This window comes from Pinus tabuliformis, chromosome 7, assembly GCF_031772625.1.
Source record: "Pinus tabuliformis cultivar Carrire ecotype Pingquan chromosome 7, CPIR1, whole genome shotgun sequence".
NCBI classification, from domain to species: Eukaryota; Viridiplantae; Streptophyta; class Pinopsida; order Pinales; family Pinaceae; genus Pinus; species Pinus tabuliformis.
The window spans coordinates 1,838,434,586-1,838,455,297 of NC_142293.1; the positions used below are offsets into that span (position 1 = coordinate 1,838,434,586).

The 20,712-nt window shown below is 43.4% G+C and overlaps 1 pseudogene; it reads left to right on the forward strand.

Moving 5' to 3' along the window:
- Positions 1-11,416: 11,416 nt before the first annotated feature.
- On the forward strand, positions 11,417-12,386 carry LOC149255774 (ubiquitin fusion degradation protein 1 B pseudogene; annotated as a pseudogene).
- The last annotated feature ends 8,326 nt before the right edge of the window (positions 12,387-20,712 follow it).

Sequence of the window (20,712 nt, forward strand, 5' to 3'; positions counted from 1 at the left end):
AACACTGCTAAAAATAGTAAACTGTGCTACAATTAAGGAAACTGAAAAGCTGAAAGAAACAATGGTGGGGGTCCAAGTGGACTTGGCGGGTGGCCACCAATATCCACCTGGATCATTCCTCCCCCCTTAGGAAGCAATGGTCCCCATTGCGTTGAGTTCCTCCATGACATGAGGACACTTCTGCTGAACTTGGTCCCTGGTCGGCCACTTGCCCTAGTGAAGGAGTTGGTCTGCTTTGACAACTCGATATAGTAGGATGTTCTGCTGGCGAGTGTGCTTGATCTGTGTGTCCATGATCTGATCAATTGCAGCTTGTTCCATGCAATCTGGATTTAACTCTGTGGTTGTGAGCTGTTCTGCAATGTCGGATGTGTTTAGTAATGGTGTAAAGTATGGCTGAAGGCCGTCCACATTGAACACTGTGTGCAGGCCAAGGTATGGGGGAATGCTAAGCTCAAATGCATTGTCTCCCATAGCCTTGGTAATGGTGTAAGGACCATATCGGAGTGGTCTGAGTTTCTGATAGGCTTCGGTAAGGCGTTCCTCTTGCAAATGCAGCCAGACTTTGTCGCCCACCTGAAACTTGTGTGGCACCCGATGTTGATCATGTCGCTGCTTGTACTTGGCATTTGATTTCTCTAGAATGTCATGGACTTGCTGGCGAATATATTGGATGTGCTCAATGAAGTTGTTTGCCTTATCTGATTCGGACTGGACATGAGCCGAATTCGCGTGAGTAGCTGCAAATGGCATGGCCACATCAATCAGACATAGTGGTTGGAATCCCAAACCCACCTAAAAAGGGCAGTGGCCAGTTGAGCTGTGGAGAGCCTGGTTGTAGCTGTGCTGAACATAGGGGAGGCTCTCATCCCATGTGCGTGGATGCTTTGATTTGTACATGCGCAGAATGTGTACAATGATCCTGTTGACAACCTCTGTCTGGCCATCAGTTTGAGGATGGAAGGCTGTGGACTTAGTGAGTTTGGGGTCCAGCATCGACCAGAGACTGGACCAAAATGTATTGAGGAACCTACTGTGTCGATCTGAGATGATAGACTGTGGGATCCCAAAGTGTACCCACACTCGTTCAAAGAAGTGTTTAGCAGTGGCTTTTGCTGTGATATTCTTCTTACAGGCCGAAATAATGGCCATCTTCGAGAACCTGTCGACGACCACAAAAACATAGTCGTTTCCATGCTTAGTGGAAGGAAGGCCTGACATGTAATCCATGTAGATGGATTCCCAAGGTTGACTAGGGGTAGGCAGCGGGGTATAGAGGCCTTGCTTCTTGTCTGTCAGTTTGGCAATGACGCAGGCAGTGCATGATCTGATGTACTTCCCGACATCCTGTTGATGATGCGGCCAATAGAAATACTTCTGCAGTACTGCCACCAGTTTCTCAACCCCGAAATGTGCAGCAGCCCGACTGTAGTGTGCTTCCTAAATCATCTTGGCATGCTCGCTTGAAGGAACACAAAGGTGACCCAGGTGGCATAACAGGGCACCCTGGAGGTGAAAATCTAGAACATGCCGAACCTCCAAGAGTGTTTGGTATGTGTGGCCAAATTCTGGGTTGGTTTTGTAGAGAAGTGGCCAATCAGAAGTCTCGTGCCCACAAGAGTTGAGCACGGTGGTTAATGACATGATTGGTGGTCGACTGAGGCAATCTGCAACATTATTGGTGCTGCCCTTCTTATACTTGATATTCAAATGGAACTGTTGTAGGTATGTGGACCACTTCTGATGGCGATCATTCTGCAATTTCCCTTGGGTCTGTATGAACTGGAGGGGTCGGTGGTCTATGTGGATGACCGTTTCCTTCCCTAAAATGTAATGTTTCCATTGTCGGTAGGCCTGCACAATGGAATACATCTCTTTGTCATAAGTGGGATACTTCCGGACTGTGTCTGAAAGTGTCTCACTGTGATATGCCATTGGATGCCCGTGTTGAGTAAGGACTACCCCAATAGCATAGTCAGAGGCATCTGTCTCGACCTAAAATGGCTGTTGCAAGTCTGGCAATGCGAGCATTGGTGCCGAGCAGAGGCGATATTTCAACTCTATGAATGCATTCTGTTGAGATTCAGAGCAAACGAATTTTGCTTTCGCTCCTCCCTTGGTGACTTGACTCAAGGGCCAAATGATATGAGAAAATCCCAACATGAACCTGCGGTAGAAGTTGGCAAGCCCTAGAAAGCTGCAGAGCTCCGTTAGAGTGTTTGGAGAGGCCCAATCCCGAATGACTTGGATCTTGGCTGGATCGACATGCACCCCCTTTTCATCAATAATGTATCCCATATACTGAACCTGGGTCATGCCAAAAGTGCATTTTTCCAAGTTGGCACACAACTTGTGTTGCCGCAGTGTTTGGAGAACTTGTTGGATGTGGTGGAGGTGCTCTTCCCAAATCTAGCTGAAGATTAGGATGTCATCCAAGTATACCACTACAAATGAGTTGGTGAATGGATACAAGATGTCATCCATTAGTCTCATGAAGGTTGCAGGAGCATTCGTCAATCCGAAAGGCATAACCAACCATTCGAAAAGGTCCTCCTTGGCTTTGAAGGCAGTCTTCAACACATCGGAGGGTTCGATTGGTACCTGGTGATATCCTGATTTCAAATCGATCTTGCTGAAATATTTTGCCCCCTTCAGTTGGTCTAGGAGGTCATCAATCCATCGGATTGGGTACCTATTACGGACAGTGATCTTGTTCAACGCCTGATAGTCAATACAGAGTCTCCAAGTCGCATCCTTCTTCTGTACCAACAAGATCGGGCTCCCACAGGGTGATGAACTCAAACGGATGCGACCTTTCTGTAGCAGCTCCTGAATCTGCCTCTTGATTTCATCGTTCTCCAGAACGGAGCGCTGATAGATTGGTCCATTAGGCAGCGGCACACCTGGGGTTAGATCAATGGAGTGCTTGACTTGACAGTGTAGAGGAACCCCGGCGGGGGAGGTGAAGATGTCCTCGTACTCCTCCACGACCTTGTCCATCTGTAGTTGTTGTGCGGAGGGGCCCTGTCTGGAGGTCGTGGCCACCGTCTTCTTCTTTCCTTGAGGGCGTATCATCAGGAAAACAAATTTCTCGGTTTTGGAAATGAGCTTACTGCATTATTTTGCAGTAACCAAAGAGATGGCGGTAGGCGGTGCTACCTCCTGTATCCTGTACAACTTATTTCCCAAAGTAATAATAACAGCACGGGGCCTTGATTCATACACAGCATGTCACTTCCACAAGTATGGTTGTCCTAATAATACATCACAAACTTCAAGGGGAGCAATGTCACACAATACCTCATCCATGAATGGCTTGATGTTGTATGGAAGGTGACACTGCTGGCTCACGTGAAGATCCCGTCCTTGGTGAAGCTGCCCGATGGTGTATGGTTGTGGATGTGCTGTGGTCGGTAAGCCCAGCCGCTTCACGACCTCTGCCGAAATGAGGTTCTCTTTGCTCCCGCTGTCAACAATGAACTGTAGTGGGGATCCCTTTACCCACATCTGGGAGTGGAAGAGACGCTCTTCCTCCTCTGGATCTTCGGGTTCCTCCTTCTAAATCTTCGTGGTGGCAACGGTGGCGTTGGGCTCCGCATAGATAATCTGCTTCCCTTTGTCAATCCCCTTGCCGGGTTCTGACTCAGAGTCAGAACATGCATCTGATTCTGAAACCTTTACCTTAGCCACCAGTGACTGCTTGGCCCGACACTCACTTGTGTTGTGAGTGGAGCTCTTATGGAACTCACACCATTTTCCCATGTCCTTTTTCGACTTCGCGGCGCTGTTCTTTGCTTGTAGCTTTGGCGGGTTGTCATGGGCCACCCCGCCTTGGCTTTGTCCTTTGTTCTGCGGTTTGGGGGCACCTTTCCCTTGCTTCGGATTCGCAGATCCAAAGTCTCGCTTATTCTGCTTAAACTTTTGCTCAACCTTGATGACATATCAGGTATGCCGTGTCGAGCGAGGAGATGTTCAGGAATTATATTTCTTCCTAGATGTACTTGTGCAGGCAGCCATGGTATTTGAGTATCAGATGCTGCTTTGAATCCTTGATACCCAACTTTGTGCGAAGGGTATGGAATATATTGGTAGACTCCGGCACGTCTTGGTCCCTTCCCTGCCGCAGCGTGGTCCACTTTATGTATTGATCCTCATAGCTTCCGACAGGGTAGTACTGCTCCTTGATGGCATCCCAGAATGAATTCCAGGTGCGTGCGGCTGAAAATAGTGAGCCGGTACTTTCATGCTACTGCTCGCATTAGGTTTCCCACTAGTCCTTGACATGGGGGGCTGCTTTGAGAAGAGCGAAAATAATCTTTTCCCGACTGGAAAAATCATGAACAAAAAAAAATGCTCTAGCAGATTCAACCATTTATCGACGACATTTGCATCTATCTGAACCTTGAATATGGGGATTTCAAAATTAACTTGTACCTTAAACGGTGTGGCATTTCCATAGTAGCTGTGGGAAGCCGATGCGTCGCCCCTGGGTAGCCGCTGAAGGATCTGCGTAAAGTTGTCCATCATTGCGTTCCTTTATCGCTCGAGGGCTTCTTTGAGCAAGATTTTGATAGGATCTCCTACTCCCTCGTCTTTCTTTTCATCCGCCATGGGAGGCCATCGTGTTTTGTGAGGCTGGTCATGCAAAGGTTCTACCAGTTCAAGCCCTAACTCCTTATATCCCGACCTCACCGAGGACATGCAAAGAAAAACAGACTACTCTGATACCACTGATTCGGATTTAAACAGGAACGCAACAAATTACATAGATAACCATAAACGCAAAGATGCAGCGGAAATAATACTTCATTTCATTAATGTAAAATATTGAGATATGCTTACAAACAGAAAATGGAAATAAATAGCTAGGGCGATGGTAGCTTATCACTGAGAAGAGATGTGGTGGCTACATGCCTATTTATTGTTGAGAAACAATGGAAACCCTAAACGTCCAAAAACCTAACCCTAGAAGATGAAATGCCAAACTGTGGGCCCCATTTGGGTAAATTGGTACATCAACTTCCTGGGGTCGTAACTTTGGCATACGATCTCCGTTTGACGTGTACAATATCTCTTTAGAAAGATCTATCCGAGAATTACAACTTTAGAAAGAGCAACATCGGACCATGGACCCATGTTGCTCCCAGTTTTCTCAAAAAACGTCATTTAGGGCCTCAAAACGGCTCCAGAAGTTCAGGACTCAAAAAACTGCTAAAAATAGTAAACTGTGCTAAAATTAAGGAAACTGAAAAGCTGAAAGAAACAATGGTGGGGGTCCAAGTGGACTTGGAGGGTGGCCACCAATATCCACCTGGATCATTCCTCCCCCCTTAGGAAGCAATGGTCCCCATTGCGTTGAGTTCCTCCATGAGATGAGAAAACTTCTGCTGAACTTGGTCTCTGGTGAGCCACTTGCCCTGGTAAAGGAGTTGGCCTGCTTTGACAACTCGATATAGTTGGATGTTCTACTGGTGAGTGTGCTTGATCTGTGTGTCCATGATCCTATCAGTTGCAACTTGTTCCATGCAATCTGGATTTAACTCTATGGTTGTGAGCTATTCTACAATGTCGGATGTGTCTAGTAATGGTGGAAAGTATGGCCGAAGGCAGTCCACATTGAACACTGGGTGCAAGCCAAGGAATGGGGGAATGCTAAGCTCAAATGCATTATCTCCCACAGCCTTGGTAATGGTGTAAGGACCATATCGGAGTGGTCTGAGTTTCTGATAGGCTTCGGTAAGGCGTTCCTTTTGCAAATGCAACTAGACTTTGTCGCCCACCTGAAACTTGTGTGGCACTTGATGTTGATCATGTCGCTGCTTGTACTTGGAATTTGATTTCTCCAGAATGTCATGACTTGCTGGCAAATATGTTGGATGTGCTCAATGAAGTTGTTTGCCTTATCTGTTTCGGACTGGACATGAGTCGAATCTGCGTGAGTAGCTGCAAATGGCATGGCCACATCAATGGGACATAGTGGTTAGAATCCCAAGCCCACCTGAAAAGGGTTGTGGCCAGTCGAGCTGTGGAGAGCCCGGTTGTAGCTGTGCTAAACATAGGGGAGGCTCTGGCCATCAGTTTGAGGATGGAAGGCTGTGGCCTTAGTGAGTTTGGTGTCCAGCATCGACCAGAGATTGGACCAAAATGTACTGAGGAACCTACTGTCTCGATTTGAGATGATAGACTGTGGGATCCCAAAGTGTACCCACACTCGTTCAAAGAAGAGTTTAGTAGTGGCTTCTGTTGTGATATTCTACTTATAGGTCGCCATAATGGCCATCTTCGAGAACCTGTTGACGACCACAAAAACATAGTCGGTTCCATGCTTAGTGGAAGGAAGGCCTGACATGTAATCCATGGAGATGGATTCCCAAGGTCGACTAGGGGAAGGTAGCGAGGTCTAGAGGCCTTGCTTCTTGACTGTCTGTTTGGAAATGGCACAGGCAGTGCATGATCTGATGTACTTCCCGACATCCTGTCAAAGATGCGGCCAATAGAAATACTTCTGCACTACTGCCACCATTTTCTCAACCCCGAAATGCCCAGCAGCCCGACTGTAGTGTGCTTCCCAAATCATCTTGGCATGCTCGCTTGAAGGAACACAAAGGTGACCTTGGTGGCATAACAGGGCATCGTGGAGGTAAAAATCTGGAACATGCCGACCCTCCGAGAGTGTTTGGTATGTGTGGTCAAATTCTGGGTCACTTTTGTAGAGAAGTGGCCAATCAGAAGTCTCGTGTCCATAAGAGTTTAGCATGGTGGTTAATGACATGATCAGTGGTAGACTGAGGCAATCTGCAACATTATTGGTGCTGCCCTTCTTATACTTGATATTCTAATGGAATTGTCGCAGGTATGTGGACCACTTCTGATGGCCATCATTCTGCAATTTCCCTTGGGTCTGTATGAACTGGAGGGGTCGGTGGTCTGTGTGGATGACCATTTCCTTCCCCAAAATGTAATGTTTCCATTGTCGGCAGGCCTACAGAATGGAATACATCTCTTTGTCATAAGTGGGATACTTCCGGAGTGTGTTTGAAAGTGTCTCACTGTGATATGCCACTGGATGATCGTGTTGAGTAAGGACTGCCCCAATAGCATAGTCAGAGGCATCTGTCTCGACCTCAAATGGTTGTTGCAAGTCTGACAATACAAGCACTGGTGCCGAGCAGAGGTGATATTTCAACTCTGTGAATGCCTTCTGTTGAGATTCAGACCAAAAGAATTTTTCTTTCACTCCTCCCTTGGTGACTTGACTCAAGGGCCAAGTGATATTAGAAAATCCCAACACGAACCTGCGGTAGAAGTTGGCAAGACCTAGAAAGCTGTAGAGCTCCATTAGAGTGGTTGGAGAGGGCCAATCCCGAATGACTTGGATCTTGGCTAGATCCACATGCGCCCCCTGTTCATCAATAATGTATCCCAGATACTAAACCTGGGTCATGCCAAAAGTTCATTTCTCCAAGTTGGCACATAACTTGTGTTGCCGCAGTGTTTGGAGAACCTGTCGAATGTGGTGGAGGTGCTCTTCCCAACTCTGGCTGAAGATCAGGATGTCATCCAAGTATACCACTATAAATGAGTTCGTGAATGGCCGCAAGATGTCATCCATTAGCCTCATGAAGGTTGCAGGAGCATTCGTCAATCCGAAAGGCAAAACCAACCATTCGAAAAGGCCCTCCTTGGCTTTGGAGGCAGTCTTCCACACATCAGAGGGTTCGATTGGTACCTGGTAATATCCTGACTTCAAATCGATCTTGCTGAAATATTTTGCCCCCTTTAGTTGGTCCAGGAGATCATTAATCCGTGGGATCGGGTACCCATTATGGACAGTGATCTTGTTCAGTGCCCGATAATCAATACAGAGTCTCCAAGTCCCATCCTTCTTCTGTACTAACACGATCGGGATCCCACAGTGCGATGAACTCAGACGGATGTGACCTTTCTATAGCAGCTCCTAAATCGGCCTCTTGATTTCATCGTTCTCTAGAACAAAGTATCGATAGCTTGGTCCATTAGGCAGCAGCGCACCTGGGGTCAGATCGATGGAGTGCTTGGCCTGACAGTGTAGAGGAACCCCGATGGGAGAGGTGAAGATGCCCTTGTACTCCTCCACGACCTTGTCCATCTGTAGTTGTCGTGTGAAGGGGCCCTTTCTGGAGGTCATGGCCACTCCTTGAGGGCATATCTTTAGGAAAACAAATTTCCTAGTTTTGGAAATGAGTTTACTGCATTGTTTTGTAGTAACCAAAGAGATGGCGGTAGCTGGTGCTACCTCCGGTATCCTGTACAACTTATTTCCCAAAGTAATAATAAAGCACAGGGCCTTGATTCATACATAATATGTCGCTTCCACAAGTATGGTTGTCCTAATAATACATCACAAACTTCAAGGGGAGCAATGTCACACAATACCTCATCCGTGAAGGGCTTGATGTTGTATGGAAGGCGACACTGCTGGCTCACGCGAAGATCCCGTCCTTGGTGAAGCCACCCGATGGTGTACGGTTGTGGATGTGCTGTGGTCGGTAAGCCCAGCCACTTCACAACCTCTGCCAAAATGAGGTTCTTTTGGCTCCCGCTGTCGACAATGAACTGTAGCGGGGATCCCTTTACCCACATCTAGGAGTGGAAGAGACGCTCCTCCTCCTTTGGATCTTCGGGTTCCTCCTTCTGGATCTTCGTGGTGGAAACGGTGGTGTTGGGCTTCTGATTCTGAAACCTTTAGCTTAGCCACCAGTGACTGCTTGGCCCGACACTCACTTGTGTTGTGAGTGGAGCTCTTATGGAACTCACACCATTTTCCCGTGTCCTTTTTGAGCTTCACGGCGGTGTTCTTTGCTTGCAGCTTTGGTGGGTTGTCTTGGGCCACCCCGCCTTGGCTTTGTCCTTTGTTTTGTGGTTTGGGGGCACCTTTCCCTTGCTTCGGATTCGCAGAACCAAAGTCTCGCTTCCTCTGCTTAAACTTTTTCTCAACCTTGACAGCATATCGGTATGCTGTGCTAAGCCAGGAGATGTTAAGGAATTCTATTTCTTCCTGGATGTACTTGTGCAGGCAGCCGTGGTATTTGAGTATCAAATGCTGCTCCGAATCCTTGATACCCAAATTTGTGCGAAGGGTATGGAAAATATTGGTAGACTCTGGCACGTCTTGGTCCCTTCGCTGCCGCAGCGTGGTCCACTTTATGTATTAATCCTCATAGCTTCCGACAGGGTAGTAATGCTCCTTGATGGCATCCTGGAATGATTTCCACATGGGTGCGACTGAAAATAGTGAGCCGGTACTTTCATCCTTCTGCTCGAAGTAGGTTTCCCACCAGTCCTTGACGTGGGGGGCTACTTTAAGAAGAGCAAAAATAATATTTTCCCGATTGGAAAAATCATGAACAGAAAAATAACCCTCTAATAGATTTAACTATTTATCGACGGCATTTGCGTCTATCTGACCCTTGAATATGGCGATTTCAAAATTAACTTGTACCTTAAACGGTGTGGCGTTTCCAGAGTAGCTGTGGGAAGCCGATGCGTCGCCCCTGGGTAGCCGCTGAAGGATCTGGGTAGAGTTGTCCATCATCCGTTCCTTTGTCGCGAGGGCTTCTTCGAGCAAGATTTTGATAGGATCTCCTGCTACCTCGTCTTTCTTTTCATCCGCCATGGGAAGCCGTCGAGTTTTGCGAGGCTGGTCTTGCAAAGGTTCGACCAGTTCAAGCCCTAATTCCTTATATCCCAACCTCGTTGGGGACATGCAAAGAAAAACAGAGAAAAAATAGACCGCTCTGACACCACTGATCCGGATTTAAACAGGAACGCAACAAATTACCTAGATAACCATAAACGCAAAGATGCGGCGGAAATAATACTTCATTTCATTAATGTAAAATACTGAGATATGCTTACAAACACAAAATGGAAATAAACAACTAGGGTGATGGTAGCTTATCTTTGAGAAGAGATGTGGTGGCTACATGCCTCTGAACTGTGTTACAATGAGGCTCAAAGGCCTATTTATTGTTGAGAAACAATGGAAAACCCTAAACATCCAAAAACCTAACCCTAGAAGATGAAACTCCAAACTGTGGGCCCCGTTTGGGTAAATTGGTACATCAACTTCCCGGGGTCGTAACTTTGGCATATGATCTCCATTTGACGCGGACAATATCTTGTTAGAAAGACCTATCCGAGAACTACAACTTTGGGAAGAGCAACATCGAGCAACATCAATCCAATAACTCATTTTGCTCCCAGTTTTCTCAAAAAACGTCGTTTAGGGCCTCAAAACGGCTCCGGAAGTTCAGGACCCAAAAAATTGCTAAAAATAGTAAACTGTGCTACAATTAAGGAAACTGAAAAGCTGAAAGAAACAATGGTGGGGGTCCAAGTGGACTTGGCGGGTGGCCACCAATATCCACCTGGATCATACTAAGGTCTGATGACCGACTTCGGAAGTGCAGACTAAATTTCTGCATCTGCATGTACAATTGCTGCTTCATTGGGTACTAAATCTGAATGAACTGTAACATTATTGACTTGTTGTTGATGGGTTGTTGTCTCAATGTTCTGAACAGAAACAGGTTCAGAATGACGACTCCATTGTTGTAATTCTGCTTGCTATAGCTGAGATTCAAGCTGCAAAAAATCAATCTTCTCTTGTGTATGTTGCAAGCAAGTTTGAATGTTAAAAAGAGTTTCCTTACTAACTTTTACCATCCCATCAACAGTGGAATAGATTAGACTATTCAATAACTATAATGCATCATCAATTTTCTCCATTTCATAACAATGTTGCACGAATATCTCACACAATGCCAAATAACTGCGACTTTAAAGAATATAAACAGTTCCCAATGCTTATGAACATTGAACTCTTTCGTTCCCAAAAATCCTCTAGCATATTCACTTTCAAAGCAGAAATGATGGCTATCAAAACTTCAACAACTATCGCACCATGTCATGGACATGACTGAATGCTCATATATATAAATGCTTTGAAGGGTACGAACCAATATTCTCTGAACTTGCCACTTTCTTCAAAGAAAACAATTTGCTCTCAATACTCATATAAATGTGACAATCATTAGAGATGTAGGCCTTCATGAAAATTCTGACTACTTTTGGAATAGTATTGAGAGATTGGTAAAGGATGAGTTATGCAAGTTTGTTCTTGCAATTTCACATCGTAGGCAAACACTTAAATTCTGTCGCTTCGTTGTACTTGAATAGACTAAGGAAGTTGTTGTTGAAACCCAACAAGACATCCACATTACAGTCAGTCCTATGTTGGATAGTGGAACACGAGGCTGCTCCTTCATTGCATTCTAGCTACAAAGTTTCTCTTTCAATATAATGACCCAACATTATGCTTCGACACGGTTGCTGATAGCTTAGCAATACAGATGCGAATTCCGTTGTTTCGGCTTCTTTTATTGATAAGCCTCAGCTGGAAACTGGTGACAAAATTATAATGCCTCTGTCAGCTCTTGATCGTCTGGCATCTCTGCACATAGATTATCCAATGCTTTTTGAGCTTCATACTCCAGTAACACAGCGTACATCACACTGTGGAGTACTTGAGTTTATTGCTGAGGAGGGCATGATTTATATGCCATATTGGATGATGGAAAATATGCTTTTAGCAAAGGGTGATACAGTAGAAGTGAAAAATGCCACCCTTCCAAAAGGGACATATGTCAAACTGCAGCCCCATACAAAGGATTTTCTCGACATATCTAATCCTAAAGCAGTGTTGGAGACTAGTTTGAGGAACTTCTCCTGCTTGACCACAGGTGATGGTAGCTTATAACAACAAGAAATACTATATAGACATAGTCGAGGCAAAACCAGCTTCTGTCATAACTATTATTGAGACAGATTGTGAGGTGGATTTTGCTCCTCCTCTTGATTACAAAGAACCAGAAAGAGTTCCAGCCAAACCTGCTCCTTCTGCAAGCACAACAGCATCTGAAGAGGAATCAAAAGATGTGGCAGAACCGAAATTTAGTCCCTTTACTGGAGTTGGAAGGCGTCTGGATGGGAAACCATCGACTTCCTCTGGGAGGTCAGAAACAATATCCCATCTTACAAACAATAAAACATCAGGGCCTGGTTCTTCTTTGGGCGCTTCACAATGCCGTCCATCAGGAAAGCTTGTATTTGGCTCAGGCATGGGTAATATTCCGGCTGATGCTTCTGATACTTCTAAGGCAACTGTGAAGGAGGTCAAATAGGAGGTACCAAAGGAAGAACCAAAGTTCCAGGCATTTACCGGTAAAAAATATTCATTGAAGGATTGAAAAGCTCTGCTCCTCAATTTTGTGTGCTGTGATAATCTATCAGAGTGTATCCATATCTTGGAGCTCTATATGATGATTACAAGTTAAGTTCTAGAATCGCAATGTATGTGCAAGGAAGGTACAAAAATGTTGTGTCAGCCCTAACAAACTGACCAGAATGGCGTTTTTTTTTTTTGAGCAGATTATTACAGAGAAACGACTGAGTGAAATGACTGAGCACATTCAGAATGGCAGGATAGAAATGGCACAAATAACGCTAAGTGAAGGAGAGTTTCTCTGCACAGCAATGAAATAGGAGAATATATGGACCAGAAGGTCAGAACTGATCGGCAGTGTGGTAGAGAAGGCACATATACGTCATGCAAAGGATTGTCAGACACCTCTGAGAAATAGAGAACATAGGAAACTCAAATCTGTAGACTTGACGCATACAAACATATTCAATGCATGAAGCCTTGTACAACAATTTTGGAATCCATTTTGGAACAAATTGTTGAACATTTGAATCAAGAAAATCCAATACGACTACTGCAAATAACACAGTGGTCAGACTTCAATGTTTCTGTAATCTAAAATTCAAGAGTTACGTTCTTGCAGGAGGAACGCACATTTTCTATTTGGGGAAGTGTGCGCAGAGAATTTAGCTTTAGTTTAGCTGAGATGACGTTCAAAAGTGCAACACTAATAACACAAAGTTAATGGATATAATGTCAGTCACACAACAATAATATATGTAGTGTAGCAAGATGACCAGAAATGCAGCAAAATTGATAGGTAAAGAAAGACCACAAAAACCAAAGCTGCTCTGATACCATGTTAAACACACACATGACAGCAAAAAAATATTAAAGATAAGTAGGATAGTACATCTATTATTTCGCAATGATATACATTTATAGTACATTCGTGTGACCGTTGGGTTCCACATCCCAAGGTCTCTTGGACGCTCATGGCTGTTCACATTCTACACCAACCCATAAAGGATTAGGTGTCCAACAACTACAACTAATCAGAAAGGCTCAAACCTCCAAGGTTGCAGGTAATTTTGGTGTAGAGAAAACAATGACCAATTTATAGAGTTATGTATATTTGTCTATAATGTGAGAAGAAGTAATTGGGTTCATAAGAGAATGTATGTTTTGTTATACGAGCAAGCCTAGTAACATGAAATATAGTCTATACCATCCCTTACTTGTACCCACTCATCCTAAAGAAAGTATTTCCATGGACTTTGTGGGATATTTATCAACAACCAAGAATGGACATGAGAATGTATTGATGGTAGTTGATAGGTTTATCAGGATGTGGATTTTCATGTCTTATACAAAGACCATCATTGATAAGAAGTGACAAACTCGTTCTTTAGACAAGTTTAGGTGCACTCTAGGATACTGAGGAGCTCCAATCTCCCCTATCCAATATCTACCTGGTCAATTCTTTATCTAGCTCTTTGAATTTACCCTCTGAGTTGTATTGACCCAACTGGTAAAAACAACTATGTGAAAAATGATCCATTTTGTCTTCACAATTTTCCTTACCCAACACGACAACATAATAAATAAATAATTTCCTCAATACTCAAAGAATTAAATAAGGAATTGTATAAACTTTGTGGTTATTTAATTATTTGTTTGTGCAATTCTCCACCAGTGATATTACTCCAAGCATAACCAAATGTTGTAATGATAAATTTCAATCAACACGTACGCAACGACTAAAGTATAAGGTTGCCTTCATAATCGTATTCCCAACTACAATCATTTAAACATCCCATTCGAATTCATCCTTTTCTCTGCATTAACTGTGTCTCAGTGCATACACGATGATCAATCGATTCTTTCCCATTACTTTCATTTCATGGAAAAAAGTTCATTCAACATTGCAACTATCAACTCAATTGTTGACGTTATTGGTCTTGTTAGCTTGATTTCTCCTACATCCATCATATGCTAGTGTGATGGCTCGAAAACTTCCAAAAAAACTCTCATCTTGTGTGACATGTAAGGTTTTAGCATCAATGTCACCTTATGCTGAATCCGATGATTTTTTGACTTATGCACTTCGAAAACCAGTCTAATCCTTGCAATCAAAGGGGGTCATGTTTTCAAGTTCAATGGAAGGACTATTGGAACTACTGCCTCCATTTTCCTTCTTATACACCCAGATATTTCTGAAACACGTTATCTCCAATAATGGTTTCAGGAAACAGGTTTCAGTTCATTCCAACTTTCACTAAGTCAAAAAACACACAAGCGTCTCTAGCAAGCCCCTCAAAACAAAAATAATATTTGAACTTGTTGTTACGTCCTTCTTAGAGAGAGCTTCATGGATTGTCATCTATGGTACAACTACAAAAATTTCCATGGAATGTTTTTACGCCCTTGCATGCCCCCTTAGCATAAATGGGATGTAATGCATGAAAAAGGTTGCGCAACAATCCAAAAATATGTGACATTGCATGAAATGCAACAATTCCTTCCTTGAATGTGACTACTGCGATGTACTATATCTTGAATTGCATGACCACAATTTCCATCTGGAAAATGTCGTTGCTTTCGATAATGCTACAACTAAAATCTTGGGTGTAACAACAAAGGACCCTTGTCTCATTTCAAGCGAGCTAGAATATGTAAGAGACATCTCCACAAATATCAAATGTCATAATTTTATTTTCACCCTTTCTATTAAAACGTACATTTCAATGGTAATGAATGCCTCTGTCCAACCCTTATGCAATCTCATTTATGTTCAAAATTTACGTTGAAATTTGATGACAAAAAAAAGGTTTCCTGCAATCCCAACCTGGTTTTAATTTCACCTTATCACTCCCATTCAGTTAAATGCCCTTTCCCATAAACATACATTCAACATATAGAATTCTGGAAATGAAATTTTTAGAATAAAACACATGGGACTATCAACACACGCTGAAAATAAATATGGACATAACCAGACCAGCAACACACATAAAAATACACACAGATTTTTGGTCAACTTAGACCCATGCAAAACCCCTTCAATCTTCTCCGAGGAAAACCTGTTAGAGAGCTCTTCAAATTTGTTTATCTTTCAAGTTCAGGAAAAATGCATTTGGAGACAAAACAAAATAGCAAAATACAACTTATCTCTTCAACCCAAAACTCCTTGAAAACTATGCCCACTTTGCCTCGATTTCCATGCCCACTTGAAGCTTAAAATATCTGCTGTATGGATAAGACTGTACGGAATGTACGGATTTTTTTTCATTTTTTTTAAAAAAATTCTCTCAAACGACGTGTAGTTCATAGCATTCGATGCTATTCATATTGTACCTTATGTTCTCTTCTATACCTTAATTTCCATGCCCATCTTTGCCTAGAAATCCTCCTTTATCTTGCTGCAACAAATTTCTCCTTCAAAACTTTTCTCCAGCTCTCAGCCTCCTTTCTGCAATCTACTCATGAAGAATGAATGCAATCTCTCTTTTATTTCCCCCCTTTTGTTTCCCTAAATGACTTTTGGGCAACCCTAATATCTAATGGCTCGGATTCATTTAGATCAAGGGATGAGAATAAATGTGAATTTAATTCTTACTTTCTATTTTTTAACTCACCCATTAAATAAAGTACCCACATTATACTTTATGTCTAAAGTCAATTTTCACTTTATAATTTAACATTGACTTTACCACTTATAAAGTCACTTTCACTTTATAAAGTCACACTTAGAAAATAATTATTTTGGACACTTTTCCCTAGGTAGAGACTAACCCATGGGAAACCACTTGTCCACGGTACATTAAAAATCAACACTCCCTCTTACCGAGGAAAGTGTTTCTCACCACACCCATTTTGTCCCTGAAATGGACATGCTTTCCTATTGGCAAGGACTTTGTGAGAACATCGACCACCTACTCATTTGTTGATATATACTCCAGCTTCACTACCCCCTTCTGAACATAGTCCTTGATGAAATGATATTTGATGTCAATGTGTTTTGATCTGTCATGAAACACTGGATTCTCCATGAGTTTAATGCAACTCTGATTATCACAATGAATAACCGTCAGTCTCAAATCCCGATCAAATAGGCCATACAACAACTTGCGAAGCCAAATGGCCTCACAACTAGCCTGACTTGTAGCCATATACTCAGCCTCAAAAGATCCCAAAGCAACTGACTTTTGCTTTCGACTGAACCACAACACAACTAACAAACCCAATCCGAAGCAACACCTTGAAGTGTTTTTCCTATTAGAAGCACAACCTGCCCAATCTGAATTTTTGCAACCTACCAACTCACTCCATCTCCCCTCCTATATTCCAGACCATAATCAATAGTCCCTTGCATGTAACGAAGAATGTGCTTTACATCTACCCAGTGCACCTTCCTGGGCTCAACCATAAATTGACTAAGTGTGTTCACTGCAAAGCATATATCTGACCTAGTGTTGATCAGATACATCAAGGACCCAATAAGCTGCCTATATAATTTGGGATCCACCAAACTAGGATCTAAAGCATGAAGCTTCTTGTAGTTGGTGATCATAGGTGTAGACATGGGTCTACAATCTACCATGTGAAATCTGCTCAACACATCCACAACATACTGCCCCTGCCTCAGAAATATATGCCCCTCCTCATGCCACACCTCAAGCCCCAAAAAGTAATGCATCAGCCCAATGTCCTTCATCTTGAACTCCATAGCAAGATCCTCCTTGCAACCACTAATCAGTCTCTTTTCCCCCAGTAATGAACAAGTCATCAACATACAACAAAAGAATGAGCGGATCATCTCCTACAATAATGTAGTATAGGTTTGGATCTGCATCACTCTTCGTGAAACCCATATGCTACAAGTAAGTAACAATCCTCGAATACTAAGCTCTTGGAGCTTGCTTAAGTCCATAGAGTGCTCACCTCAACTGGCATACATGGGTCTCCCACCCAAGTACCTCAAAGCCCTGTGGCTACTCAACATACACCTCCTCCTCTATAAATCTGTTCAGAAATGCGGTCTTCACATCCATCTGATGGATCTTCCAACCCATTTCTGCAGCGATAGAAACAAGGGACCAGATAGAAGTGTACCGAGCTACATGAGTGAAGGTCTCATCATAGTCAACTCCCTCTATTTGTTTAAACCCTCTAGCCACAAACCTTGCCTTAAAATTCTTAATGCTTCCATCTGCAACATGCTTGATCTTATAGAGCCACCTGGAAGTCACAACTGACTTGCCCTCAGGCCTAGGCCCCACTTCCCAGACATTGTTCTTAATGATAAAGGAATACTCCTTCACCATAGCCTCTCTCCATACCTCCTGGTTTGCAGCCTCCTCATAGCTAGTAGGCTCAGAGTCAACAATGCTGGTAGCCTTGGCTACATAACTGCAAAAATGCTCAGGTGGCACACTCTCCCTGTTCACGCTCTTCAGAGGACCAACGAACTCCACTTCCTTCAAGGTGTATTGAAGTCACTTGGGCTTGCTCTTCCCTCAAGAAGCTTCCCCAGGTGGAACCTCATCCTCTGCCCCCCAGCTTGGTGAACTTGAAGGTCTGCCAACTGACCCTGGTGTTCTTGTATCAGCACCTGGCCTCGAAGAACCTGTACTGGAACCTGTGCTTGTGTCAGCTAAAGTTCCATGTGAACTCTATACCAGTGGACTCCCTAAAGAAGTGCTCAGTGAACTCGCCACTGGTGCCCCAGGTGTCACTGACACTGAAGTACCTCTTGTACCAATCGATCCAGAACCCTGAGGTCCTACTCCTTGTACCTAACCTCCATGCTGAGGAGAAGTTGATGAATCTCTCATCACACTCCCATGATCTCGATAGGCCCTCTCCTCCTAGAACTTCACATCCCTTCTAATCATCATTCTCCGTTTAGAAGGAATGAAGATCCGATAGGCCTTAAAAGTATCATTGTAACCCATAAAGATACCCTTCTCTGCCATGGGTTCTAGCTTCGTCCTCTACTCCTTGGGGATATAAGAATATGTGAGACATCCAAAGATACGAAGATGTGCCACATGAGGCTTCTCTCTGGTGAAAGCCCCCTCCGAAGTCATATTCCCTAATACTCTGTGAGGACTCCTGTTTTGAAGATAAACAACGGTATTGCAGGCCTCAACCCACAAAAACAAAGGCAACCCCTCATCATGAATCATCGCTCTAGCAGCCCCAACAATAGCTCTGTTCTTCCTTTTAGACACCCCATTCTGCTGGAGGTTGTAAGGAACAATGAACTCTTTCCTAATATACTCTTGTGCATAAAAGTCAGAAAACCCACCATTGGTGTACTCACCAACATTGTCTGACCTCATCACTTGGATCTTCCTACATGCCTGCTTTTCCACAAGAGCTTTGAAATATTTAAAGCGACTGAAAACATTACCCTTGGTCTTCAGGAAATATATCCAAGTCCTCCTAGAGTAGTCATAAACGAATATAACATAATACTCATAACCACCCAAAGACACATGAGACATACGTCCACTAACATAGGTATGAATCAAGTCTAGTATACCTGTAAGTCTGTTGTCGCTCACTGGAAATGGGAACTTGGTGTACTTTCCCAAAGCACACCCTCTGTAGACGTCATAATGTTCAACAATGAAATCAGGAACTCCAGTAGTGATCTCCCTCAGTACTCTCAAAGCTCCATGATGCATATGCGCCATCCTTCGGTGCCATAATTCGCACAAGTCTCTACTGCTAGTGGTACTAGTGTGAGTGCTACCAGATGTGCTACCCACTAATGCTCCTGTTGACTAAAAAGTGAACCTGCATAGTTTCCCAGAGCGGAATCCAATCACTTTGGTTGACGTGATGGAAGCTCCCCTGGGATGCATCAATACCTGCCCCCTGAGAAAGTGACGTCAAACCCCTTCTCCTCTATAGTAGACACTCAAATCAAGTTCTTATTCATCCCCAAAACATACAAAACATCCATGACCTTCAAAGAAGGCAAAGACTCCCTCTCAAAGGTCACATTCCGCACACCAACAACCCTCACAGTGTGGTCATCTCCTAGTACAATCTCAATATCAAGTGCCTTCTCTGCAAGCTCTGAAAAGAACTTCCGTGCACCTGTCATATGGGAGGAAGCCTTGCTCTCTATGTACCACACATCAGATGATGTACTCCTACTAAATTTGGAAGTAATAAATGCAAATTCCTGGTTAAACCGTGAAGCAAACTGCTCCACCTCTGCTGAAGCTATAATACCCTTCTTCCCCTTGTTCTTCCTCTCAGGACATGTAACAACATAGTGTCCCATCTTCTAACATTCACAGCATTTGACTTTTGACATATCCATGTCTTTCTTCTTCTTCTTCTCCTTTCCCTTAGCCCCATATGATGAGGCTCCTTTTTTGGCCTTCCCTTTGTTCTTCCCCCTGGCTGTCAACGCTACATCCTCCTCATCTGCTATCTTCACCCCACCACTGCCAATCTTTCGTATCTCATGCTGCACAGAATCATCCCAGAATTTGTCCCAACTGGGAAGATTCTTCCTAGAGGTAACATCTCCAAAGACCTCCCAAGACTTAGGAAGTCCTGTTACAACTATCCTGACTAACTCTGTGGGTGGAACTGCCTCACCAATAGTAGTCAAATCATTACTTACCTGTTTGACCCTGCCAAGATAATGAGCTACACTTTTAGCCTTTGTCATCCTAATGTTCTTCAGTTTTCTTTAAGTACCATCTTCGTGCTCTCATTGGTACTCTGATAGGGAGTGGTTAGATCTATCCACATGTGATATGCATATGTGTTTCCTCTCATCTGAGGAACCACATGATCCTTTAGACTGTCCATCAAAATCCTTTTTTCCTTTGCATTATTTTTTTTGATTTCAGCAAGTTCATCTACAGCAGTAGGAGGTACAAGCACTTGGCACACTATGTCCCAAACTATTGCCTCCTCAAACATTGTTTGAATTATGTCCTTCCAAATGACATAGTTGGATATCCCATCCAGTTTGTCCTCTATCCTTAAGAACATGGCCATGACTGCTGTCCAAAATTTACAAAACCAAGAAAATGGAGAAATGAACTTTCCAGAACTCCTTGTTGTCCCAAAAGTTCAGTCTGTGTAAATTTCACACTGCTGTCCCAAAATATCAGTTTGCTGTCAAAAAATTCAGTTTGTTTTCCAAACCACTGTTTGTTGTCCTAAACTACTGTCTGCTGTTCAAACTGCAATTTTCAGCCTGTAGCTCTGATACCATGTTGAAATTTGATGAGATTTTTCTTTTTTGCAATCCCAACCTGGTTTTAATTTCACCTTATCACTCCCATTTAATTAAATGCCCTTTCCCATAAACATACATTCAAGATATAGAATTGTTGAAAATGCAACAAGATGATGGAGCTTAGTGAAAAGAAGTCGCCTTCACTAAGTGGGCCCGCAGGCTATTTTTAGACATATGGATCATGGTATAT